Source organism: Dipodomys spectabilis, unplaced genomic scaffold (assembly GCF_019054845.1).
Source record: "Dipodomys spectabilis isolate Male_0828 unplaced genomic scaffold, ASM1905484v1 ptg000634l, whole genome shotgun sequence".
In the NCBI taxonomy this organism is placed as follows: domain Eukaryota; kingdom Metazoa; phylum Chordata; class Mammalia; order Rodentia; family Heteromyidae; genus Dipodomys; species Dipodomys spectabilis.
In genome coordinates, this window is record NW_024871311.1 from 46,148 (window position 1) to 73,631 (window position 27,484).

The 27,484-nt window shown below is 42.0% G+C and overlaps 1 pseudogene; it reads left to right on the plus strand.

Moving 5' to 3' along the window:
- Positions 1-7,610: 7,610 nt before the first annotated feature.
- LOC122101146 lies at positions 7,611-26,128 on the plus strand (annotated as a pseudogene).
- The last annotated feature ends 1,356 nt before the right edge of the window (positions 26,129-27,484 follow it).

Genomic DNA, 27,484 nt, shown 5'->3' on the forward strand with positions numbered 1-27,484 from the left:
TCTATAGTTGCAGGTTGCATTATCTTCTCACCATGGAAGAGGTCCAGTATTTACTTTCCTTAGGGTACCTGCTTCCTTGTCTTCTGCTCTTTATTCATGGACAGCAGTATTTTAACTGAGAATGCAAGGAGGAGGATTGGCAAGGCCTTGAAAAAGAGAATTTGCTAGAAGTGGGTGAGACGGTGGTGATAATGCCCAGGACCAGGTGAGCATTTTGGTGATGATTGGGCATGGTGTGTCATTCTTTATCAATATGCTGAGGGGCCATGGGCATGAAGAGGAGGCCTCAATGCCTCCTGGGGTCATTCAGATTACACAGATATAAGCCAGCTAATCTTCCTCTCACTTTCCCAGCATGGAGTTATGGGCCCTGCCTGGAAGGGGACTCATGCCCAAGTACTGACAGCTATCCACACAACATCCAGTTGTGTCCTCTACGTTGTTACTACATTGAGAGCAGTGCAGCACAAATCACATGGAGCATGTCTAAATCATTAAAGGGATTGGAAAGTGGTTCTATGTTATATGGACCAAGACAGACAGAGAACACCATATAAGTTCCCTTTCAGAGTCCCCACTTCTGTTCAATGGCCAAGAGAACATACAGGAAAACCTCCAGAAGGAGGAGCTATGTTCCTAACCTGGACCCTTCACTGCATGATTTCCCACAGCTTATGGATACAATAAAACTAAATCTCTCCAAGATCAGGCATGAAGTCTCTCAGAGACCATTGCCCACATCTGTGAGGAGAGCATAGGAGGTAAAATGGACTGTCAGGGAGGGGAATAGCCACAGAGTGTCTCCGTGACATCTCTGGCATCCAGTATTCAGATAATTAGGGAAAGGTTATGAAAGCATATTTGGTGTGGATAATGAATCATTGCAGCAGGTGGCACAGAGGATGGGAAAGCTAGTTGAAGAGTACATGGGTCCCATCAAGTCCCAAGATGTGCAGATCTACCATCAAGAGAGCTGGACATTATGTTGGATATGTTACATGATAGCCTTTGCTAATGCCAGGTCTTAGACACGTGTTATACTACAGCGACTCTGCTGTCTACTACCACAAATGCATCACCAAGATCATCCTAAGGAAGAACTTCATAGACATTATCATCTGATTGTGTGTGGGGTCTGGGGTGGGGGGGTGTATGTGTGGACACTAGAGATTCCACTTTGGGTCTGGACAGTGCCCCTGAGCCTCTTTTGCTCAAGGCTTGTACTATAGCTCTTAAGCCACAGCTCCACTTTCAGCTTTTTTGATATTTTATTGAAGTCTCACAAGTATTTACTTACAAGATAAACTTTAATTATGAGGTGATATGATTTTAAGGATGATATACTACTATGCAAATGCAATAAATAAAAATGGGAGGTAAAAAGACACTCTAAGGACTATATAGGAAGTTTTATGAAAGCCATGAAAGTATATCTTAAAAAAGTGTTATTAGTGACTTAAACAGCAGTGCTAAATTTTTTGTCCTGTATAAATGAATGAAGTCAGTTATTTCTGTTTAAATGTATAATGTTATTTTTCTCTTTTTACTGTTTGTAATCCATACTATTAATATTAATAGGTGTAGGAGACTCAAGCTGAGCTATTGAACCTGGAAAAGGTTTGAGAGGTTGGAACATCACCTGAATAGTACTCAGAAAGCTGAGAGCTGACTATGCAAAGGTTAAAACACAGCTCTGTGAAGTAAGCCAGGCCCAAAGAAATATAAGTCCCATGGTTTCCCTTATTTGAAATAACTAGTATATGTCTGAGACAAACAGAAACTGTCAGACAAGTTGATGTTAGGTGAAATGAACCCCAAGATAAGGATTCAAATGTTTTTTTTTTCTTTCTTGAGATTGTTTCCAACATATTTATAAAATGATTTCTTTGTTGCTTTGTATGTACCTCCCCATGGAATTAGCCCTGCTTTCACTGTAGTTGATGTTGGTATAATTTGTGGAAAGGAAGGAAAAAAAAACAAATTGTTTAAATAGGGATACTGGTGGACCCATTGCAAGAATGAGATGTACAACACGTTATGTCGAAAAGCGAAATTTACAACTTTGGGGGGGAGTAGGAAGAGCTGGAGGGAGGGGTGGGGGGCACGACATGGGGGGGGATGGGAGATGGGAAGGGATAGGAAGGGAAAACCAAGGAGGAGGCAGCAATGCTTGATAAGAAATGTACTCATTATCTTGCCTATGCAATTGTAACTCCTCTGTATGGTATTTTCACAATAAAAAAAAAAAAAGAAATAAATATATAAATAAGGTTACAGGTGACCCCATTAAAACAATGAAATGTATAAGATGTTATGTTGAAAAATGAACTTTACAACTTCGGTAGGGGGTGGGGGGAAGAAAGAGGGGTTGAGAGGGGAAGGGATGGTAAGGGGAAACAAAGGAGGAGGCAACAATGCTTGATAAGAAATGTACTCACTATCTTGTCAATGTAATTGTAACTCCTCTGTATGGTATTTTCACAATTAAAAAAAAAAGCACAGCTCTGGAGAGTGTTAAGCTATTGCCCCCTTCCATAGTGCTTTAAAGGCCTTGAAGCCTGGGAGGTAAAAGAATTGACAACTTAACCTAGGAAGCTAGATAAAATAGACCAAATGTCTGGATTTTCTCTAGGTTGCATTCTCCTTTCTCAAAACAAAAAGGGAACCAGTGTTTCTCACTCACTGTGGTGGCTCTGATTGCCATATAGAAGCTTCATTTTTGCATGTATCCATGGTAACCTTCCCAGTGTGAATCCAAATAAATATGATTGCTTGTATGACCTGGGGCCCAAGTGCCAGTAAGCCTTGGGACCCCAGGTCCTCATTGATTTTTTTTTCTTTTTCTCTACACCTGTCCGTGTATTTTCTAATTTTCTTCAGCTTGGTATCTTATTGCACTGCCTTGGGTTGCAATTAGCAACAAATATGAATATTCTTGAGTTGTAAAACATAAAGGCCTTACAAACTTTCTTATCCCAGATGGCTTCACACCACAATCCTCAGATCTAAGCCTTCTGAGTAAGATTACAGGCATAAGCCACTGGCAACCAGCATGCATCTGAAGACTTGATGTCAGTGAGATCTTTCTTGGGGAATGTCTGCACATCTCAGTCCTCCTCAGCTCTGTTCCTTCCTGTTACCCAAACAGAGTCAAACACTTTCACTCCTTTATGTTCAAAATCCTTGAGGTTAGTGAACTGACTTGCCTGCCATGTAGCTCCTTTCTATAAATACAATAGTGGGTTTTACTCCTTACCATCGATTAACTAAATTAACTGGGATCCACACAGAGGTGACATGTCCTTTTCTGGATTGCACACCGTACACCTATGTTTTACTTTATCTAATAAAGTTAACATAACTTACCTTGTTTGAGGGTTCTTAGTTCCCATATTTCTTCATTCTCATCCCTCTTTCCCTTGCACAGAGGGAAGAACCATTTGGAATTGTGAAGAGTGAGTTTTTAGTCATTTTCTGAAAAGCTTTGCCAATGGATCCTGATTTCCAAGTCCTGAGTAACTGGCCTGTAAAGCCTTGTTCTTTAATCTCTCCTCAGCTGACACAAATGACCATATATATCTAAAAAAGGCTTTGGGAAATGAGTTCAGGTTATCAGTTAGGAATCCTTATTACCTGGTCACTGTGCATAAGTTGTTTTTGTTTTTTTGTTTTGTTTTGTTTGAATAGTGTACAATTAGTACCAGAATTAGACTTCCAAGTATTTTTTTTTAATTCAAAGCTAGCAGGCTCTCTTATTTGAACCACAGATCAACTTCTGCCCCACACTCTTTATCTTTTGGTGGTAAATAGGACAGAAGTTTCCCACAGGAAGCCAAGGGCACTACACAGTATCCTCAAACCTGAGGACTGTGGTTCACAACCAGCCTGGGCAGGAAAATCAATGAGCCTCCTATTCCCAACTAATCAGCAAAAAGAAGTGGAACTGTGGCTGAAGTGGTAGAGCAGCAACCTTGAGCATAAAAAAAGCTAAGAAAAAAAGTTTTAAAAAAGGTAAGTGAAAAACAGATCTAGCACTAAGACAACCACAAAATAAATTTTTTTAAAAAGTGCAAGAGAGCACAAAGAGTCTTAAAAATGATAAAAATTAACAAGAAACTGGTGGCTCACACTTGAAATTCTAGCTACTCAAAACACTGAAATTGAGCATTACTATTCCAACCCAACCAGGACAGGAAAGCCCATAAAGCCCATTGTGTGTGTGTGTGTGTGTGTGTGTGTGTGTGTGTGTGTGTGTGTAAAAAGCCCATTTTGTGTGTGTGTGTGTGTGTGTGTGTGTGTGTATGAGTGTGTGTGTGATCCTTTCTGGTATATGATCTACAAGTTTTTGCTTGACCATTTCCAATCTTTTGGAGGTTAATTTGAGATAAGTGTCTCATGAACTTTCCTTGTCCCCTGACAATGAACCGCAATCAGTATAAGTCAGGACCTTGTGGGAGTGTCTATACTTACCTCCTACTAACCACCAAAACTAAAAAATGAACCAAATTGCAACTGTTACTAAAGTTTTAGAGCATTCTATCCTTCAGCAGGATTGGTGAGGCCCTAAAAACAAGACAGAGAACCAACAAATAAATAAATGTATTTGAAGAAGAAAAGAGCCAATTAGTTTTTTATAATATAGACTCATATCTTTAATCCAAGCTGAAATGTAAAGATCACAGTTCGAATCCAGCCTGGGCAGGAAAGTCCAACTAACTTCTTTTTGAGTGTGCCAGACATGGGCTTGAACTTGAGGGTTTTTACTCAAGTTTAAAAATACTACTTCCTGTATCATGTGCTTAATTGGAGATGAGACTGATGGACTTTCTAGCCCAGGCTGGCTTTAATCTGTAATCCTTAGATTTTAGGATACTGTGTAGTGCCTTGGTTCCCATGGGACTCTTATTTACTATTAACCACTAAAAGAAAAATAGAGGCGGAAGTTGAGCTGAGGCTCAAGTAGTAGAGCCTGCTAGCTTTGAAATGAAAAACAAAATACCCAACACAAAACAAAACAACCCTCAGCGAGAGTCACTAGGCCTTGAATTCAAGCCTCCCCCCCCAAAAAAAAGACCTCAGGAGTTGAGTTTTTGTTCCTGCTAGCTTTGAGCAAAAAACAAAAGGCCAAAAATCTCATGGACAGTGAAGTAGTGTGGCCTAAATGTAGAGCCTGCTAGTTTTGATCTAAAAAAAACAAGCCAGGTGCCTCTGGCTCATGCCTGTAATCCTTGCTACTCAGGAAGCTTAGATCTGAGAATCACATTTGGAAGCCAGCCTAGGCTAAAAGGTCCCCTGGTGACTGTTTTTTCCAACTAAGTAGAAGTGGCACTATGTCTGAAAATAGTAGTGTGCCTGCTGTGTCCCTGATGGACAGTTCCTAGGCATTGAGTTCAAGCCCCACAACTGACAATATCAATAAATTAATTAATTAAATACTGAGCATAAATGAGTAGGCCCTAATAATAAAGGACATGAACTTTGAAAAAGGGGGAAGGGACAATCAAATAAATGAAAAGGTGGAAAAGGAGCATATTAAGGCCTTCTAAATCAAAACTGTAATTCTACCTGCTCAGATTACTGAAAACTGAGGACTTTGGTTCAAAGCCAGCCCAGGCAGGAAAGTACAGGAGACATATTTTACTGTGTTCAGTATGGGGGCTTGAACTTGCTATGTTTTGCTCATGGCTACAGGTCTACTTCTTCCAACCTCTCGGTGGTTATTAGAGATAATTGTCTCATTGATTTTCTTGCCCAAGATTGGCATTGAAACATGATTCTCAGATTTCAGTCCTTTCTGTAATGCTCTTGACTTTCTGTTGATATTCTAATCCCCTATTAACCACAAAAAAATGCAAAAGTTGAGCTGTGGCCCAAGTAGTGAAACCAGCTACTATTAAGGTAAAAATAAATAAACCTCAAGGAAAGTCATCATGACTTAATTTCAAGACCTAAGAACCACCACTCAATTAAAAAAAAATAGAACCTCAGTCACTGTGACCTGAGTTTAAGCCCTAGAAAAAGAGCTGCAAAAAAGAAAAACAGCCTGTAGTTTACCTGTGGTCAAAGTTGCAGGTCATGGTAGTTTCAAAGGAAACAAAAAAACAGCATAATAGTTAGTGCCTAATAACAAATGCCAAAAAGAAAGAAATAATAAATAACTGAAAAGGTGAAAGAAGAGGTAATTAAAGATTTGTAAATGTTGACTCACACTTATAATTCTGAATGCTAAGGAAACAGAAATCTGTAGGTCATGGTTCAAAGCCATACTGGACAGGAAAGTCCATGAAACTTGCTTCAGTGTGTTCAGTCGAGGGACTTAAAATTGAAGTGTTTTGCTCAAGGCTACAGCTCTACTATCTTCCACCTATTAGGTTCACTGGAGTTAAGAGGCTCATTGACTTTCCTGCCCAGGCTGACTTTGAACTCTGATCCTCAGATTTCAAGCCTCTCTGTACTGCCCTGGACTACCCATGGAATTCTTGCCTCATATTAATCACTTAAAAAAGGCAGAAGTTTAGCTATGGCTCAAGTAGTAGAGCCATTTACCCTTCAGTTAACTAAGTAAATCAATAAAACCTCAGAAAGAGAGGAGAGGAATGAGAGTGAAAGACAGAACATCTTACAGTAAGCAAAAGGAAAGAAATGTATATATCACCTGGAAGAAATAATTGTATTGTCAAAGCTTATAGAATTGTATTGTCAAAGCTAATAGAATTCACAAACTTTATCGACCATAATAATGACAATTTGCATTGTGAAGGTTAAAATATGTTTGTGACTTCAACTAAGTATCACTATTCCACAATATTCTGAAATAAGAGAAATTTAGGTAATCACCTAATCTCAATAATAGTAAAAATCTCAGAAAGAGTCACCAGGCCTTAATTTCAAGCCCTAACACCAACGTGCCTAACTCCGGCCAAACACACACACACACACACACACACACACACACACACACATACACAGAGCAGGAGCTGAGTTCTCACGCTTGGAGCAGAAGCCAAATGAAACAAAAAGTAGACTGTAGTAGACCTATGGCTTAAGTAATAAAGCAAGCTGCTTTTAAGAGAAAAGAAAAGAAAACCTGAGTATGAAAGCAAGGCCCTAAGCCCCTGACTCTTCCCAGAATGGAAATCAGTCATGGAATCCAACAGAACGTGCCCCTTCAGTTCTAGGCCCTCCTATCAAAAATAGATGGTAGGCTTGTTCTTGGCTTCTGGCACAAGTACCTTGTGTAGAGGAAGCCCCTCCTCTTGCTTCCTGGATCCCAGGGTTCAGCCTCTCTTGTGAGTCAGGGTGGGAGGTGGATGGCAGTGTGGCAAGAGGTTCCAAATAGAGTGGCAGCTGTGCTAATTGACTTGAGGCTGACAGCTGGATGCCAGGGTTAAGTGATAACAGGTAGCTATCTCTGATTACCCAGCAGTAGGCAGACTGAGTTGGAGCACCTGCTGGCTCTGCCTATCAAGTCCACCCCATCTCCTCTGCCCCGTAACAAACAGACGTTTAAATGGGGATCTGAGTTGGCTGTGTCAGATTCCTGCTCCCCAGCCCTACCTGTTTTCCTCTGTGTACACCACTGCTGAGGACTAACATCCAACTCTTTGCAGCCCTACACCGTGAGGGAGATCGTGTACATACAGGCAAGCCACTGTGGCAACCAGATTGGCGCAAAGGGGAGCATGACACTGGCCTAGGATCCTAGTCTCAAATTTAGGGGGATGAGGAGGAAGAGGATGGGGTTGGAGGGTGCAGGTGGTGGTGGTCATGTCTAGGCTGAGGTAGGTGGGGCTCCATAGTAGTCCCTAACCTCCTGGAAATCAAGTCCCCCAGATAGTTTCCCCAATTTCCCTAATTTGTGTGGCCCAGGTGGGTGTGGTTTTTTAAGCAAGGCTGGGGTGGTTTCAAATCCCTTGCATGTCTTAGTCTTACCTGAGACTCAAGTCATTGTACTTAGTTTCCTGGGAATAGACTAATGCATTTTTGGTCTGATTTGAATGAAAGGAGTGCAGTGTCTTTGAGCTGACAGATACAGAGGATTCCCTTTTTGTCAACTGATGAGTATTAGATAATTGAGAACAGTTCATCCACCTTAATGCAAATTTCTCTGAGTTTTCATGCCCTATCTCAGTTCCCTTAAGTTGGGTGTTTTCTAAATCAGTGGTTGTCGGTGTATGATCTGAGGACCCTTGGGGCTCTGGAGACCCTTCTAGCTGAGTCTTCAAGTTACTGCTTTGGCAATTTCATGTCCATATAAGGCCAGGTTCTCATCATAGAATCCAAACAGAATATGGTATCCCGTAAGATGGAATAAACATAGGAGAACCCAGATGTCTTCTATTCAGCCAGATAGCAAAGAGATTAACAAAACTAAAATACCATCAATTTTTGTGCTTTTTTTAATTTAAAAAATCTAATTTTTTTACAAAAATATTTGTGTCAACAGGACTTGGGTTTCTTATAGTTATTTTAAAATCCATTGTTTGGACAGTTAACATTCTAGGCCATAATACACTTCTAGTTCCATCTCAGTTTGGGGAAATGCTAAGCGATGAGCACAACATTGACTGCACTGGCAACTATTATGTAGACAGCAGCTTACAGTTGCAGAGAATCGAGGTATATTACAATGAGGCAGCTAGTGAGTGTCTCCTGTCCGGCTTCCAATACTGTGGCAGAATAGGTCCCTGGGGAATACTAATGACAAGGAAGGAGTTCCTGCCTTTCTTAGGGTGGTATTGTAGTTCGAATTTGGGGCCTCAATCTTGTAAGTCAAGTGCTGTATCCACCTGAGCCACTCCACCATATATTTTGTTTTAATTTTTGAGTATACACTTGTGAATTTCCTCAGGAAAGCCTTTTACTGAATTCCCCCTACCTGTACTTGCTGACTAGCCACACCTGGATTTTTTTTTTTTTGTCATGGGGCTTCAACTCTGGGCATAGGCATTGTCCTTCATCTCTTCAATCTTTCTTTTCCTTTTATTATCAGGGGTTCCTTTTTTTAGAACTCTCTGGGCTTCTGGGATAACTCCTTCTAGCTTAGTTTAATTCATTAATTCTGCTTGTTGTAACATATTTGCAAATTTTAAGTTTTTATGTTTACTATGCGTGAGCCGCAAAACCGCTTGTGAAGTTGTAGGAGTTTTTGGAGGCAGCGTCACATCAGATGATTGATTGGGGCATCGCCCACATTTAATCTTTGGTCCTAGTCTTTATTATTTAGAGAAGTCATCTCTATTGGACTGGAAAGAAACAACATGCTCTGTTCACGGATCAATAGAAAAATAGCCAAAACGAGAATAAAAGCAACGAATGTACAGCCAAGAAGAATATAGTAAGAATAAAGGTAGAGGCTATAAAGGTGCAGCCAAGTGTATGGGAAGCCTTGAACCAACACCCCCTTCCTGCAGGCATGCTTCCTTAAAGCTCTTTGTCTAACGCGATCTCATGCAGACTCCGCAGGAGGTGGCATGACACCAACTATTTCAGGTAGTTTCTTGGAGATGAGAGTCTCCCAGAATTTCCTGCCCCAGCTGGCTTCAATCTGCGATCCTAAGATCTCAGACTTTTGAGTAGCTAGAATTTCACCCTTCAGCAACCAGAGCCCAGTTGCATTGCCCTCTTTAAAATACAGATTAAATTTCTAAAAAAAAATTTTGAAATTGAAAATTTTAAAATTTTAAAGAGGGATGTTCAGTCACTAATATATATGTGAATAGTCCAAATCATAAAGCATAAATAAAGTGTCTCACCTTGAAATCTATAACACTTCTGGACTTCAGCATTTTGAATATGAATACTTAGCCAACAATAAATTCTTTTTAAGGTTTTTAAAGTAAAAAACATTGTTGTGATGTAGAAAAACCCAATAATAATGTGTAAACACTGCTTTTAAATGATATATATTGTCTTTCCTAATACAAACAACCTTACTGAAGTCTACAGAGTAGATTGTCAGTTTTTGTAACTGTCAATGTGAAATTCATTTAATTTTATATAAAGAGTTTCCATTCTACATCATTGTATACAAACAGAATCGTAGATAATTGGTTTTCCTGTGTAATAAACCAATGAAAAAGTGCAAACAAAAGGACAGAGCTATTTAATGTATTTGAGTTTTATAGATCTACATTTGGGGATGTCCTCACCTTGGTATTTTGTGTTGATATTGCTTAAGTAAGATATAAGACTTTAATCTTGTGGTTCCTTGGTTGAGAGTCGTTGTGTGGAATTGTGTCACTGCTATGAACAGTATTTTATGTTGTGTCTTTATTAGATCCTGTATATCAGGCAGGATGGCCAGTTTTCTTCATGTCATTGTTTAGGAAGGGGGCAGTCTCAAACTCATGTTTATATCATTTTAACTGATATCCCTTTTGAAAAATCAGGTTAAATGGCAAATTGCAAGTAATTGCCCAAGGTTGCTCTGAGTATTTGAATACAGGGAAATGTGCTATTTGATAACAATTATTGAAACATTATAACACAAGAAATATGAATTTTATGTATTTTCCCCAGGAAAGCATTATACTTGAATTCCCCCTACATCTACTTGCTGAAGAGCCACACCTGGCTCTTTTGTTTTGTTTGTTTGTTTTTTTTGTCGGCAGTGGCACTTAAACTCTGGGCCTATGCACTGTGCCCCAACTCTTCTGTTCAAGACAAGCAGCCCTACCACTTAAGCCACAGTGCCATTTCTGGTTTTCTATTAGTTTATTGGAGATAAGAGTCTCACAGACTTTCCTGCCCAGGCTGGCTTTGAACAGTGATGATCTCCAACTTCAGAGTTGCTAAGATTATAGGCATGAGCCACTGGTGCTCTGCACCTAGCTACTTTTAATTGGGGAAGGGAAGGGATAGTGGGAAAACAACAAAGGAGTGGGTAACAATGTTCGACAATAAATGTTCTCATTTCCTTACTCATGTAACTGTAACTCCTCTATACAGCACCTTTACAATAAAAATAAAATTAACAAAAAAGAGAAAGCTTCTTGCTGATAGGCAATGATGACTCACACCAATAATCCTAGCTACTCAGGAGGCTGAGAAATGAGAATCATCGTTCAAATCCAGCCTGGGCAGGAAAGTCCCTGAGACCATTATCTACAATAAACAACTCAGAAAACTGAGAGTTGGACTGTGGCTCAAGTGATAGAGGTGCTAGCCTTGAGCTGAAGAGCTGAGGGACAGTGCCCAGGCCCAGAGTTCAAGCCCCACCATGAACAACAACAACAACAAAAAAGGTGTTGTCATCTTTCTTTTGCCCCATTAGACTCAAAGCCTGATGCTCATCTTTGCCTCCTGAGTAGCTGAGATTTCAGCCACAATGCCCAAAGCAAAGGAATAAAATGCATGGAAATAGACAACTGCAAACGTCCTTAAAGTTGCTGAAGCCTCTTGCATGGTGATTCATTCTCAAGATATCTTTTCTGTTTCCATGTCTGAAATGCTGTAATTTCTATAATGAATGCTGAGAACCACTTAGAATCATAAGCTCTGCTCCTAAGTTCCTTGTCAAGTACAGGCCCAAGTCAACTCTTGTTCCCACAGGCAACAAATATGTTCCTCGGGCCATCATGGTGGACCTAGAGCCTGGCACCTTAGACTTAGTAGGATCGGAACCATAGAGTTTCAGTCCAGACACTTCATATTTAGTATGCCAGCATGGTCCATAGAAGATGGCTAACAGGCACCCCTCCTTCCTAACATCCAGACACTCCAGTTCCCAGAGCTGAGCTGAGCCTTTATTCATCTAGATATCATCCTCACCTAACCCACCTATTTCAGTCCACAGGAGTCATGTCCCTGTCCACTCAATCAGCACAGATAAATACCAGTCTGCAAACAGCCTCTGAAGGGAATGATCAGCGAGCAGGGAACGCCTCCATTAAGGTTTCAGTGCTGCTGGCCATTTCAAATACCTGGCAATAACAGGGAACCATTTGAGGACACCAGAAATCAAAGCACAGCTATGTGTGAGCAAGGTGCAGACAAGTGCCTGCAGCTTAGCTTCCCTCTGACCATTCTGTTCTCTTGTTCCTCCTGTGAAAGTAAGTACTTTTCCAGTATTGAGGCAGGCTCTGTTCATTTTTTTTGGTCAGTCGTGGGGCTTGAACTCTGGGCCTGAGCACTGTACCTCAGCTCTTCAGCACAAGGCAAGCACTCTACCGCTTGAACCACAGCATCCCTTCTGGCTTTTTCTGTTTATGTGGTGTTGAGGAATCGATCCCAGGGCCTTGTGCATGTGAGGCAAGCACTCTACCACTGAGACCCCTTCCCATCACCAGGCTCTGTTCATTTTTAGAAGTACGTGGTTTGGGTTAAAATGTATCTTCCTCCACATTGTCTTTACTTTCTTTAGAACCTGGGTGATTTGTAGGGTCCCAGATACATTGAAAACATTTCCTGGGGGCTAGGAAGGTGGCTCAGCAGTACCGTGCTTGCCTTGCATGCATGAGGCCCTGGGTTCGATTCCTCAGCACCATATAATCAGGAAAAAAAGCCAGAAGTGGTGCTGTGGCTTAAGTGGTAGAGCACTAGCCTTGAGCTGAAGAGCTGAGGGACAGCGCCCAGGCCCAGAGTTCAGGCCCACGACTAGACCCCAAAAAAGAAAACATTTCCTTTATTTCACCAGTGTATCTAAAATAATAGCCAAAGTTGCTCAGAGGAGCCTATAGTCTTCACAATGCATATAGCAAAGTCATTATTCCTGGAGTATGTGTCTCATCATGTCTTTGTGTCTGATAGGCCAGAACAGAGCAGGCAATAACTGGGCCAAGGGCCACTACACAGAGGGAACCGACTGTGCTGGAAGTGGTGAGCAGAAAGGTGTGTCTGTCTCCAGGGTTTCTAGCTGGCCTACTCCCTGGGAGGTAGCACCAGGTCAGGCATGGGCACCCTGAGTCTCAACAAGATCCGAGAGGAGTTCCCAGACAGCATCATGAACACCTTCAGTGTCATGCCCTTGCCCAAGATGTTGGACACTGGCACCTTAGACTCAGTGAGATTGGAACCATTTGGCCAGAGTTTCAGACCAGACAACTTCATATTTGATATGTCATCATAGTCCATGGGAGATGGCTAACGGGCACCCCTCCTCCCTAACATCCAGACACTCTAGTTCCCAGTGCTGGGCTGAGCCTTTATCCACCTAACCCTATCATCCTCACCTAACCCTACAACACCATCTTGTCTGTCCACCAGTTGGTGGAAAATGTAGATGAAACATTCTGCATTGACAACAAGGCCCTGTATGACATCTGCTTTTGCACCCTGAAGCTGCCCATGCCCACCTATGGAGACCTGAACCACCTGGTGTTGGCTACCATGATCAAGGTCACCACCTGCCTGCGCTTCCCTGCCAAGCTGAATGCAGACCTGCGCAAGCTGGCTGTGAACACGGTGTCCTTGCCCTGCCTGCGCTTCTTCATGCCTGGCCTTGCACCCCTGACAAGCCGTGCCAGCCAGCAGTACAATGCTCTCTCAGTGCCCAAGCTCACCCAGCAGATGTTTACACCAAGAACACGATGGTCACCTGTGATCCCCGCCATGGCTTCTACCTGACAGCGGCTGCCATCTTCCGAGACCGCATGTCCATGAAGGAGGTGGATGAGCAGATGCTCAACTTGCAGAACAAGAACAGCAGCTACTTTGCAGAATGGATCCCCAACAACGTGAAGACACTTGTGTGTGACATTCCCACACATGGCCTCACGATGTTGGCCACATTCATTGGCAACAACACGGCCATCCAGGAACCCTTCAAGCACACCTCAGAGCAGTTCAGTGCCATGTTGCAACACAAGGCATTCTTGCACTGGTATACAAACGAGGGCATGCATGAGATGGAGTTCACTGAGGCTGAAAGCAACATCAATGACCCGGTGTCCAAGTACCAGCAAATCAAAGATGCCACTGCTGATGAACAGGGGGAATTTGAAGAAGTCTTGTGGAAGAAGAGGTTTAAGATTTCCCATTGCTAGCAGTGCAACAGGAATGCCAGGGCCTGCCTATTGCTTCTCAAATAAATGGTGCTATCCTGAGCTACTGTTGTCCTGCAGTGGGACCTTGCTATGTATCATCATGCTCAGTCTTCTCTGTCAGGAACTCACTGACAGTGAATGTAAAAATGCAGATTTCTTTTAAATATGATTGTTTTAAAACCCTATTTGTATAAATAAAGAAGTATACATTTTATACCCTGAGCCCTTATTCTTCTTTAGAATCCTTTTTATTCTTTCAGTGTATTTGAAATATAAATTTGGACAGAAGGATTTAATCTTAGCAATATAGGACTGGTGCTCAAGAGGAGTATTAAATTCATGGTTTTTCTGCTATTTTGAAGAGGAGGATGACAAGTGCCAATGTTGTTGTTTTTCCTCCTGGCCCAGTTTTATAGTTTTCAACCTCTCAAAAGCATGCAACTAGCAAAAAAGCAGTTTGAAGAGAAAGAAAACTAGATCCAGATGCTACTTCTCCTTCAGACAACCACAGGTTCTTGTCTCATGTCCCATCAGAGGGATTTCAGTCACATTCCCCAGAAACAGTATCAGGAACACTGATCCCTGTGTTTAGAGTTCAGTTGGCAATGAAGCAGCACTCACAGGATGAGTGCAAGTTCCTGGTTGCCAGGGTAGTTTCTCAAGGTGTCTGGCAGCTTTAAGTACAGAAGTGATTCTAGATGTTTGAGGGAGTGAGAGGCTGAGAAGCTGACCAGTCCCATAGTGTATCAAGAACTGCTTGACACAGTACTTCCAAGTCAAGGAGAGGAGGGGAGACATGGCCTGTCCCAATGACCCATTCTCATGTTCATTTTTCCAGCAGTCAAAGCTGTCTGAGGCCCACAGGGTGTTGTAAGGATATAAGGGATGGATGGATCTAGCCTGTTGGGTATGTTTACTTTACATGAGTGAAACAGAAATCTCAATTGCTTAGAACCTACAATGGCCAGGAAGAGGGTGAACACTTCTGTTTTCACTGGAGGCCAAATCAATCACTGGTTCTTTTTGCCAGAATCTTTCACTCTTCTTTCAGTGAGGCTCCAGGCAGGTTGTCTGTGCCAAGCATTCCTCCATGGCCACCAATAACCTGTAAGAGTACCTTTTTCTTCAGAAAAAGGGCTATGGGAATACTGCAACTTATAGAAAGCTCTAAGGAAAAGGTACTTCTGGGTGAGGTACAAGTACCTTGTTGCTAGTAAAGTTGGGAGATGGTAAGTTCCGTAAGTTTTCCTCTACCAGGCCTGAGGTTGGGGTAGGGTAGGGAGGGGTGGGATAGAGATCTTTAAGCCAAGCTGGTCTCACTCATTAGAAAGTAAACTGTCCCAGAGAGTGATCTGTGACTAGAAGCAGGTTATTTTGTGTCCTTGCCCCAGGGAGATCAAAGTGCAAATAGCTTCCATTGTGGGAGTCCTATGGAGTAAGTATTGATACCCCTGGGTCTCTAGTCCTAGAACTGACCAGGTTGGATGAACCCAAATCTTCTAAGGCTGCTGGGTCAGAACTGAAGGCAGGCCTGGCCAAGGCACTCTCATTCCACAGTGGGTTAAGGATTGAGGCCAAGCTGTGATGGAGGCACCACCCATCCTATCTACCAGTGTTTGACTAAGAACATTTTTGTTTTCTCTTAAGTACCCATTTATGAGTCTTTTCATGAGTCTTTTCTGGTGGCTTTGGCTTATTTCTTCACACTTTTGAAGAAGTAGTTCTTGGTTCATAATTAATGACTCATGCCTCACTCCTTAGAAAACTCCTGTTGATAATTTTACCAGTAGACCACCATGTATTTCTCAGGCATGACTTTTGTTTTCTCCTAGCCAGAGCTCTGCATTCATTGCCACACAAGCTAATGTGGAGGTGATTCCTATAGATCGGTGATTTTTTTGTCCAATTGCTAAGTGCAGCATCTCCCTTATTCTCATGTACCTTAGTAATTGTATCAAATACTTAATAGAGTTCTTGACAAGTATGATAAACAAAGTTCAGAGGTGAAGATGCAGCTCAGTAGTAGAGTACATCCCTGGCATGCACATGACTCTCAGTTCAGTCCCCAGCACCAAAAGGAGGTAAGGCAACAAATGTTAGGCTCAGGAGAGGATACATTAGGACTCATAGAACAGCAGCACCTAAATTGGCAATGAGGAGTTGTGAAATGAGGGAACATTGGTAGAATATTTGTAGAGGGAAAGAAGAGAGCCCCTTGATGTGTGTACCCTTTTAGAAAGCAGAGGTAAAAACAGGGAATGAACCTCTGGTAGTCAGCCTAGGCCGTGGAAGGAAGAAGCCAGGACATGTATGTTACTCTATTGGGACCAGAGTGTAAAGTGGCACCACCATACCAGGTCATGGCCCAACAAGAACAAGTTTGTCAGAAACACATTCTTGCATTGGAGAGATGTCTTTTGACCACTTTGGCCATGTTAATATTTCCTTATGCTGCTTCTTTTTCCTTCCAACTTGTCATACCTATAGCAGATCCTGTCCAGGAGACCCATTCTCTCTAATCTTATTCTCTAAGTCTCCCAGTTTATAGCTCCATATATCCTAGACCAAAAAAGTAGGGGGTAGATACTCTGTCAGACATAGATTGAAACTGAAAGGTATCTTTGAAGTAGACTTTGACAAGGTTCTGGTATTGACAGTCTTGTGTTGATATGTGCTGTGATTGCAACCAGCTTCTGATCTAATTCTGAGATGACAGTGGGAGAGAAATGGTGATAGGACATCATGGACCACTATGGTTTCAAAACCTTCGCAGGTACATCTCCATTCATGGATGTGCTATCAGCCAACATACAGATGTCTGTTAAAGGGATGATGGCCGGGAAAAGGAAATTTATTGGCCACAGATGAGACCAGCCTTTGGACAAGTGGTTGCCTTTCAATGTGAGGCAAAGAATGCCTACCTATACAGAGATATTTTTCAGGAAGCAAGATGATTCACTCACATCTTCTTATCCACAAAATAATCTGAGAATAACTCTGGAAGACCAGGGGTGAGAGTCATGTGCTTTGTGTTTCTACACGACTGCTTTGCTTCATGGCTCTTTATGCTCTTCTGAAACCTCCTTCTGAGCTGGCCCACAATGTGCCCAGGAGGCAGGAATCAAAGGGGACTTGGAAGCTTGGCTGCTAATCACTCTGGCCACACTGACTTGGGGCTGTAGGCATGTGCTGGGAATCTGCTCCATTCTAATGGTATGGGCTCCAGTGGGAGCTTTGGTTCTTACCAGGAGAAGGTAACAGTGCCTCTGTTTTTGAGCCATCTCCCAGGTCAGGATGTCTTTATCTGCAGAGGCTGGAGCTTTGCCATATCTCTCATCATGACAGGTTTTTTTCTTTCGACTTTTTCTTTTTTCTTTCTTTATTTTTCTTTCTTTCTTTCTTTCTTTCTTTCTTTCTTTCTTTCTTTCTTTCTTTCTTTCTTTCTTTCTTTCTTTCTTTCTTTCTTTCTCTCTCTCTCTTTCTCTCTTTCCTTTTTCCCTTTCTTTCTTTCTTTTACTTTTTTTTCCTTTATTTTCTCAGTCATGGGACTTGAACTCTAGGCCTAGGGGCTGTCTCTCTGTTCTTCAGCTCAAGTCTAGCTCTCTATCACTTGAGCCACAGTGCCACTTCCAGTTTTCTGGTGGTTTCTTGGAGATACGTGTCTCAAGGCCTTTCCTGCCCAAGCTGGTTTTTTACTGGCATACTCATATCTCTGCCTCCTGTGTAGCTAGGTTTACAGTCAAGGGCCACTGGTGCCCAGTTTGACAGGTTAATTATTTGCTAAACATAACAATGGCCACATTCTGTCCTGGGAGAAGTTTCCCCATCATCCTACAACACTGATGGTCTTAGTGTTGTGGCAGAGCACACAGCAAGGGGGCTTTCTATGCATGCATATTGACTAATACCTGAAAAGGCAGCTTGCAAAGGCCAAGGAGATTGTTGTTGGAGAGACTGTTGTTCAAAAGCCCTTAGTGCTAGGAAGACTCTAGAAATGCATACATCTCAACTTGCACTGGGCATTTCCAAATTTTAAGTTCTAGTGTTGTTTCTTTTCCTTTGTACACAGCTTGAGTAGGTTGTTCCAGACAAGGAAGGCTACCTACAGAAGGTCTGTGTGCTAGCTACACTCATACAGAACAAGTTCAGGGCTTGATTTTTGGTACATTTTTAGACTGCAATCTGTTCACTGGTGAGGTTTTTTAATGTTTCCAAGATCATTTTAAATGATTTTGTGCCCTCTCACCATATCACTTAGGTTTCTATCCTAAGCTAAATCAGCAACAACAATAACAAAAACAACAACAAACAGACTGGACTCACTTGTAAAGTAGTTAAAAGTGCCACCTGCTGTTCAAACTGCAGAAATACCCATTTCTTGTAACCTTCAGAGAAACAAAGGCTTTCTTCTTCTTCTTCTTCTTCTTATTATTATTATTATTGTGAAAATACCGTACAGATGGGTCTTTCTTTTCCTATGCTATTCCTCTTGTTTCATAGTTACAGTGTATTTTGTCCCCAGCACATATGTCTCTCCTTCCAGAAAATAAGCAATGTACAGACTGTTTATTGCTGTTCTATGCAAAGCAAAGCACATCAGTCTGGGCATGAGTTTTCTGTAGTCTAGTTTGTCGACTAGTAAAACGCTTATAGTAGTCTGTACCCAAAGTGGTTCTTATCATTGGAACTTATGGTGACTTCCAGGTGATAAAAGAAGTCCAGAGTGCCCTGAAAACAGCCACTGCCGATAACAGCAGGTGTATCTCAGTGCACTGGGCAGCGTCTTCTATTGTGGCCTGGATTTAACTTACTTGATAGACCATCTCACAGATGATAGAAAGAGAAAAGGCACCAAGATGGCAGATGCAATCAGGTTTGCAGAGCCAATGTGTTTGCATCAGGGTTGGGGTTAGTTTTCCAAGTACTAGAACTGAAGATCACAGCCCTGCATAGGCTTCAATGTCAGTCATTTAAGTCAGTTGACTCGATTAACTCATCTGCTCTTTCTGTGAGTCTGATATTAATGACTGCTTATCAGAGGCCAACAACTGAAACCCAGCAAGTGCTCAGCATGTTGGCTATGAGTGCTGTATAGATAATGTACAGCTGCATGGTACTTGTGCTGTACACTTCTCCTATGCTTCCCCAAATTCTAAATATTTCTAGTAGAGAGGAAAAAAGCTGAATCCAGCTAATGAGCACATCTTACATCTGTTGGGTTGTTTTAATAGTATTATCGTTTGATTGGACTCAAAGCCTCATACATGCTAGCATGCATTCTACCACCTCCTGCCCCCTTCTTGCTTTAAGTATTTTAAGTAATTTTTGGGCTTTGCTCTTCCCTCACGTACACCTCCCACAGAGCTGGGATTTCAGGAATGAACCACCTAGCCAGAAGAATTTGTTGAGATAAGGTCTGCTTGCTAACACTTTGCCTAGACTAGCCTTGGATCTCAATCCCCCCCCATCTCTGTTATTCCCCAGAATAACATACCTATGGTTTGAAATATTATAATCCCCTTAAATATTATAATCCCATTATTATTCTGAGTTCTCAGATTGGAGTTTTGTGGTGCTAGAAGGCACTGCTTTCTTACTTGACTTGAAATTACAAACCTTCATCAGTGGACATAATTCTGCTCTAGATTATCAGAACCTCATATCAATGTGTGACACTGCTCATTGTTAAATCATAGTTCAGGATATGTTGCATGACTTTAAGCCTCACTTTTTACACACACACACACACACACACACATACACAAACACACACACATGCCATTGTCTTCAGTGGTGACTTTGTACATCTTCTGTGAGACCACCTGAGTCCTCTCCTGTGCATCTTAGAGCTTTTTTTTTACCAATCTTGCTGCTCTCCAGTCTGCTCCCTCCTCAGGTATCCAGTCTCTGCCCTTGACAGTGGCTGAGGCTTATAGTACTAGTATTAGAGAAAGAGAAAAGATAGATACAGATATTTAAGTAGAAACTTCATCTCTTGCACTTTTAGGTGATTTTAGATGCTTGTTTTCATCAGATCCTCACTCCTATTATTTCTCCCAGCCTCACAATGCCATGTCCTTCTCCTAGATCCCACCGAAGGCTCAACTGATATTATAGGAAACCGAAACATTGTGCTTCTGTGAAACCTGCATTGCTGCTGCTTTGAGTAAATGCATTTTTATCAGTGATAATTTTGCTTAATGGAATATGGGAGAATCAGAAAAAACTACTTATTTAAAGCTGTTTCACTTAACCTTTCTCTTACTCAGTTTATTTAAATTAACTTCATATGCCTATGAGGGACATTACACAAAACAATCTTTCTATGTATTATATTTTTGCCTGTTTCTGTGGTATCATGACTCAAATTCCTTAAACTTTTTGAGGCAAAACTCTTCATTGTGGCAAATATTCAGAATGGAAGGAAAGGGAAGTGAGAATGGAGATCAATTAACATCTTACATCATCCACTGTCCAGGGCTGCTATTTCCACTATTGGAATTGATGATACCCAGTTTGCAGATTCATTGTCATGAAATGGCCCTTACATCATTGATAAAACTGAGTATCTTGGGTTCCCTTTATAGCATTGGACTTTTGATGTCTGCATACTATGTGTCTGAAGGACCCAAGAGCAAGCTTATCTCCACAGAAGTGAGGTCTCCTCTCATGATAGAGTGAGATAATGTGGGGACTTTCCAAAGGAAGAGGCTATTACTCAGCACTCCTATCTTACAGGATTTGGAGAGAGAACAAAACAAACCCATAAACTGGCCCTAGAACTTGACCTCTTCCTACTCATTCCTTTCTTCTTCTGATAATAAAGCTGAGTAAGCTGAGGAAGGAAGCACATTACCTCCTAATTCAAATTTTGTTGCCTGGTTTCCCCAGACAATTCCTACACCATTCCATGAGGGTTTGACCTAAGATCTGATCTTGTCAAGTGTCTTCTCAGAAGGAATTCTATTGAATAATAATGTCTTCAAAAACTAACTTTGTGGAAAATCTTTCCTTCCCTTCCATATCTAAGACAGCCTTTAACTCAGTTCACAGATGATCCAGTGGGAACAAATACAAATTGAGTATGCTGCATTGTACACCTCTTAATGTTTATGGGCTTTCATTTTAAGTTTTAAAGGATAAGTATAAAAACCAGGAGCCTGCTGGTTCATGCCTGTAATCCTAGCTACTCAGGGGGCTGAAATCTGAGGATTGCAGTTTGAAGCCAGCTGAGACAAGAAAGTCCATGAGACCCTTATCTTCAATAAACTACTAAGAAAAAGCTGGAAGTGGTGTTGGGATTTAGTTGGTAGAACACTAGCCTTGAGCACAAAGAGGCTGAGAGACAGTGCACAGGCCCTATGTTCAAGCCCCATGGCTAGCAAACACAACCACATGTATACTTACTTAACAAAACTGTACACATTTCCTCTTTAGGTCCATCATGATCTCCTACCACTAGCCACACTGCCGCTGGACTTTTGTAGTACATGATCGTACAGCTTTGTGGACCGGAGAGGTCTCTTCTGACAGGTCATTTCTACAAAGATTTGGTGGGTGGCTGTGTTTTAACAAACTGAGTTTCTGTTCAACTCATGTTTACAAATGAGTTTACACATCATCATTGCACCCTTCCTCTGAGCAGGGCTGCTGGTGAATTTAGCATGGACCTCTGAAATAGAGACATAATTTCATTTGACATTATTACCATTCCAGGCAAAAATTGAAATTCCAGTTATAAAACAATATATCAATCCTATTGAAATCCTGGTATTGATTTTCCTCAAAGACTTTGAAACCAGAATTTTTTTTTAATCTTGAAAATGTAGTACAGAGGGGTTACAATTACATGAGCAAGGTAATGAGTACATTTCTTTTTTGGGGGTTGGGGAGTCCGGTCGTGGGCCTGAACTCTGGGCCTGGTCACTGTCCCTCAGCTCTTCACCTCAAGGCTAGCGCTCAACCTCTTGAGCCACAGCACCACTTCCAGCTTTTTATTTCTGCTTCTGTGGTGCTGAGGAATCAAACCAGGGCCTCATGCATGCAAGGCAAGCACTGTACCACTGAGCCACCTTCCCAGCCCAAATGAGTACATTTCTTATCAAGCATTGTTCCCTCCTCCTTTGTTTCCCCTTACCATCCCTTCCCATCTCCCTCCCCATACCACACCAGAGTTGTAAAGTTCGTTTTTCGACATAACGTCTTGTACATCTCATTGTTGCAATGGGTCCATCTGTATCCCTGTTTAAACAATTTGTTTTTTCCCTTCCCCTCCACAAATTATAGCAACATCAAATACAGTGAAAACAGGGTTTATACTGAGGAGGAGGGACATAAAAAACCACAAAGCAATCATCTTATAAATATGTTTAAAACAATAGCAAGAAAGAAAAAATATGTGAGTCCTTATCTTGGGGTTCATTTCACCTCTGAACATTTCTGCTTGTCTCAGACATATACTAGTCATTGCAAATAAGGGAAACCATGGGACCTGTGTTTCTTTGGGCTTGAGATGAGAATTTTTTATATATGTACAAATATATCATGGGAGAAGCATGGAATCGTGGACAGTTTTTGATTCTTATGCGTTCATGTACCAGAGCTTTATCGTTAAACTCCATTGTGAGCTTTCGAATAATGCCTTGGGCCATCTCATTTAGAAACCTTAGATATTAGTGCAGCTTGTTCTTTTAAAGGATCAATTCTTGCATAATGCAAAACATTACTTACCTTGGGGGCAATTGGCAAGGCTGAGATGAGGTCGGCCTCACCTAACAGACAACACCTCACACCAATTGCTGGAATCTGCATCTGTAAGCTCTGTTCTCCTGTGTTCCTTACAAACCTCCCAACCTCCCTCCTTACACTATAATCTAGCTGGAAGCATTGACTCACACTTGTAATTCTAGCTACTCAAAAGTCTGAGATACATCCAGAGGATTTGTGTTAAGACCAGATCAATTAGAAAAGTCTGTTAAAATTGAACCTCCAATGATTAGTACAAACAGAACTGAAAGTGTGATTCAAGTAGTCAAGTGCCAGCCAACTAAGCAGAAGACCCTGAGTTCAACTGCAGGACTTGCAGAGGGGTGGGGTGGGGGGAGGGAGGGGGGAGGGGAGATGCAGCACTATATTCCATCTGATAGTATTCAGAGGATGAGGAACTAGTAGCAAGTGCTTCAATAGCTGTTGTCAGTCAAGCCCTGGCTTAGAACTCTGATTATGAAAAGTTGTAGTTATTCTTCAATGGTCAGGCTCAAACTACCTATAAAGAATAACTTTATATGTATGTAGGTATAAGTTTATGCTTTGATCTACTGTGTGAAATCAGAACAAGAAACTACCTCTGAAAACAGAATCAGCTGTATGGTAGGGAGGAAGAAGCAGATTCCCTATATAGTATAGCATCAACCTCCCTGGAACTACAAAGCCTATAAAACAAATTCCAGCACAGCATTGGCTGTGTTTTATGGCAAGTGCTTGTCCCCTGCAAAGGCCACCCTCTCCCATGTCTGCTTTGCTCTCCAATTTCCTGTGGCAGTAGCATCCACCAACACATAATGGGATACAGGCATTGAGATGCTTGCTGATCTTTCTTTCCAACCTTATGTCTTAAATTAGCTTATCTCCATGTCCATAAGTTAATTTATTCCAGTTTATAAGACCTTAGAAAATACGTGTTTCCAATTCAATGTGTAAAGTCTCCTTGCAGGGGCAGGTTATATCCCTTGGTCAATAACCCTTCAGTCAGTACCAGACAATCTTAGTGCCAAGTTCACTCTGAATTTTCCTTTTTCTTGGATACAAGAACTCCCTAAAAAAAAAAAAAAAAGATCTCCCTGAAATCAGTATGATCTTTAGGTCTTCAAAGAGAAAAAGTTGGAAAGGCTATATGCAATAGTCAGAGTGGCCAAGAGCCACTGTAAATACGAAAGCCGTTCTGGCTATGTCACCTACAACCGGTGGCAGCAGCCACACCTGTGTAATATCCAGGCTGTAGGTAAGCCTTTACAACCTGCAGCAGGTAGATCCACAGTCTACCCTTTCTGGGAGGAGGCTTTTTAAGAAATCTTAGTTTTTATGATTTGCACATTTTCTGCTTGGCAACTTCCAATCTAGAATATATTTTTGTCATCTGCTCACATATGCAATGTTTTTACTTGTTCCCTGTGTATTGTTTTTAACTTTAGAAACTTAGTGAATACTTTCATCCAGTCTAAGAAGCCTAATTTTGTAGCAGTAAAGGGCCCAGCCATTGGACTAGAAGCATCCATATTGTCTCTTTGTGATGTGGTTTGGACTAAGGAAAAGGCTTGGTTCCAAATACCCTGTACCCCCGTAGGACAGGATTCAGATGGCTACTCTACTGGTATCTTTCCCAAGGATATAGGAGGCACATCTGTGAGTACCTTGGTTAAAAACTTATTTTAGACAATGTCCTAAGAACCTGTGCTTTGGGTGTTGTTCCACTCAGGGTATCTTGTGTGTTCTCTGGGGACATTTCATCAAACCTACTTGGTTCATGTAGTGCTGTAATACTTCCAAGGAGAAGGCCTTTCCTCCCATGAGGAGCCTCCAGATTTACCTAAATCACACTGATATCCAGTTTTCAATCAAGAATTTTCTTTTACTTCACTTTAAAAGCTGCCCTTTTAAAGTGGCAGTGGGAGGCCATGCACTAGTTGCTCACACACACCTGTAATACTAGCCTTTTGGGAGGCTGATACCAGAATTGCAGTTTGAAGCCAGTGTAGGCAGAGAAACCCAAGAGATTCTTATTGCAATTAGCTTGGAAAAAGCCACTAGGGATCAGTGGCTGGAATGGTAGAGCTTTGAACAAAAAGAGCCAGGTTAAGAGCCAAAGGCCCTGAGTTCAATCCTATTATACACAATGTCCCCCACACCCGTACCCACACACCTTCCCCAACAAACACACAAGAGCAATTAGGGAGCAAACTTGCACAAATAAAAGAAGCGGGGAGAGGGGTTCAGTATAATTTTGTGGTTCATTTTTTTCACTATTTAAATTGGTCCATTCATGATGAGAGATTGTGTTTGTGGTTTCTCAATTACATATACCTTGTTCCTTAGTTCTAGAGACAGACTGAGAGTGTTGGCAGAGAGGAGAATGCACAGAGATTGAATTCTGTTGAAGGGAGGGACTGGATGTCAGATTGGATAGGGGACAAGTGCAACTCCTCCAGCTCCACCACTGAGTGTCCCATAGTTTGACCTGGCCAACTGGCATGATGCTGTCTTTGTACCCATCAGTGTGGGGAGTGTAGGAAGACCATTGTGTCATGGAAAATGACTGTAGCTGAGGGAGTTGCAGAAGGAACTGACAGCCCACAACTGAAATAACAGGATCTCCCTTTGGGGTTCACAGCTAAGTTTACCTCCTCATGTAGAAATATCCAGTATCCAAAGGTATCACTTCCTTGGGGAGCCTACAATGAGGGGAGATAGTACAATTTCAGGAGCAATCTTGGGAGCAATTAGGGTAAAATGAAAAAGAAAATGCGTGACTCCTCTCTGAAATTCCAGAGGGTAAGAGTAACTGAGGAGAGCAAGCTGTCAGTCACTGCTGAGTTGGTAGGGTTGAGAAGGAAGGCACATTGGAGCTGGAAGTCACATGTGTATTCCTAACTATTTAAGATGCTGAGATTTGGATGATCATTATTCAGGGCCAGCCCAGGCCAAAAACTGGGTGACATCTCCTCTTAAGCTAGCAATGAATATCAACTTCACTACAACAGGAAGCTTAAAATAGGTGAGTCCAGGCCCAGGCATGTACCTGGATAGGAAGCAAGACCATAACTAAAAAATGACCAGCACAAAATAGGCATATAGCTCACCTACCTAGCAAGTACAGTACTCTGAGTTCTAACACGAGTACCATGAACAAGGGTAAGCATGGTGACCTCGGTGCCCCAGTGTGATTCACTGAGATGGCTGCAGCATCTGTTGCTCTGTAGGCTCCTGCCAAAGAGGAACAGTTCGTCGACATCCCTCAATCTATGTCTACCAAGACAGCAAATGCTGAGCAGAACCCCTCACAATGGCCAAGGATGGAGGTTTGGTTGGAACTTTGGCCCCTCAAAGGGGAGGAGAGCAATGATCTGCAGGACCAGATGGCCTCCTGAGTGAGAGAAGGGCAGAAGGAGGCAATGTTGAGGTTGGTATGAGGTTTGTGTTTAATGACTAATATGGCTTCAGAGGAAATGTTCTGACTTTGAATAATATGTTTTATGACTTGTGAATCAAGGGAGAGCTAGGGCAGTGAGGGAAACACACTTGTGTAAATTTTCCATAGGTTGAAACTTACTCTAAAGTCTAAGTTGTTTTTGAAAACTGAAATGTGGAGAAGTTGATAAAAGAGCACAGCTCCCCAGTACTGGCACTGTTCTCTGTAGATTTACCTGCCCTATCCATCCCTCTACTGGTGGGTACTTGTCCCCAGGGTGCCTCATACCCCATCCCAGTGTGCTGCTCAATCCAGAACAGCTGCTGTTGGGCAGGGAGGATCAGGAAGCCCTGATGCACTCATGTGCCAACAGTGCTTCCTTCCCTTGGAGGCACAACACAATCCAAAGCTCTGCAGCACCCTATCATTGCTATGAATTGGAGCCACCAACACTTGGGCTTTGCCTGCATTATTCCCCCACACCTCCAGACCAGCCTTTTGGGGACTTCTGAGACCTGGAGAATACGAAAGGGAGGCCTGGAGGCAGCATCTATTCCCATTGGAGCACTGAGTTTGCCACAAGGACCTAACAGGCTGAGAATCTTGGGAATGAACAGTTCAGGGTGGCTAAACCTTGATACTTTCTGCTAACATGTCAGGCATTTACTGACATTTATATTCTAGCCCTCTGTGTCCATCAAACCATGGCCATTTGGGGTGTGTGTGTATGTCTGATAAGTCAGAAAGTGATTGGCTAGCAAACAAGAATGACCAGTGCTAATGGGTTCACATGGTTGACTGTATTGGCCCTTTATGAGAGATCTCTGGTAGATCTGAATGTGATGTTGCAGTTGACAATTCTTTCCATCAACTCATCCCTCTATTTATCATTCAATTCACATCCTACTCCCTACTTTTCCAGCTCTCTGACCAGCAGTCCAGGTTAACACTCAGTATTGTTCAGCCCTAATACTTTGACATCAAGTAGATGACCAGTGCAGTCCCATTTGGGGTTATTTTCCTCTTCTTGTCACTATAGGATGATACTGTAAGGAAGTGGTCAGTCCCCTCCTTGGCTTGCATACCCACACTGTCTGACCACAACCAATCCATTTCTATAAGCTCATAAGTTCTTAGTAAGTATGAAGGTGTCTTCTCAGAAATTGCATGCCACGTTTTAGGCTCCTGTCTTTCTTCACCTGTAGCCTAGCATACCTTCCTTGGGCAGATTACTGAGTTTTTCTGAAACTTCGCCAGCAATTTGAGAAGAGTAAGGGTTGGACTCAGGTCTCAGCCTCCTACTTTCCTGATATCC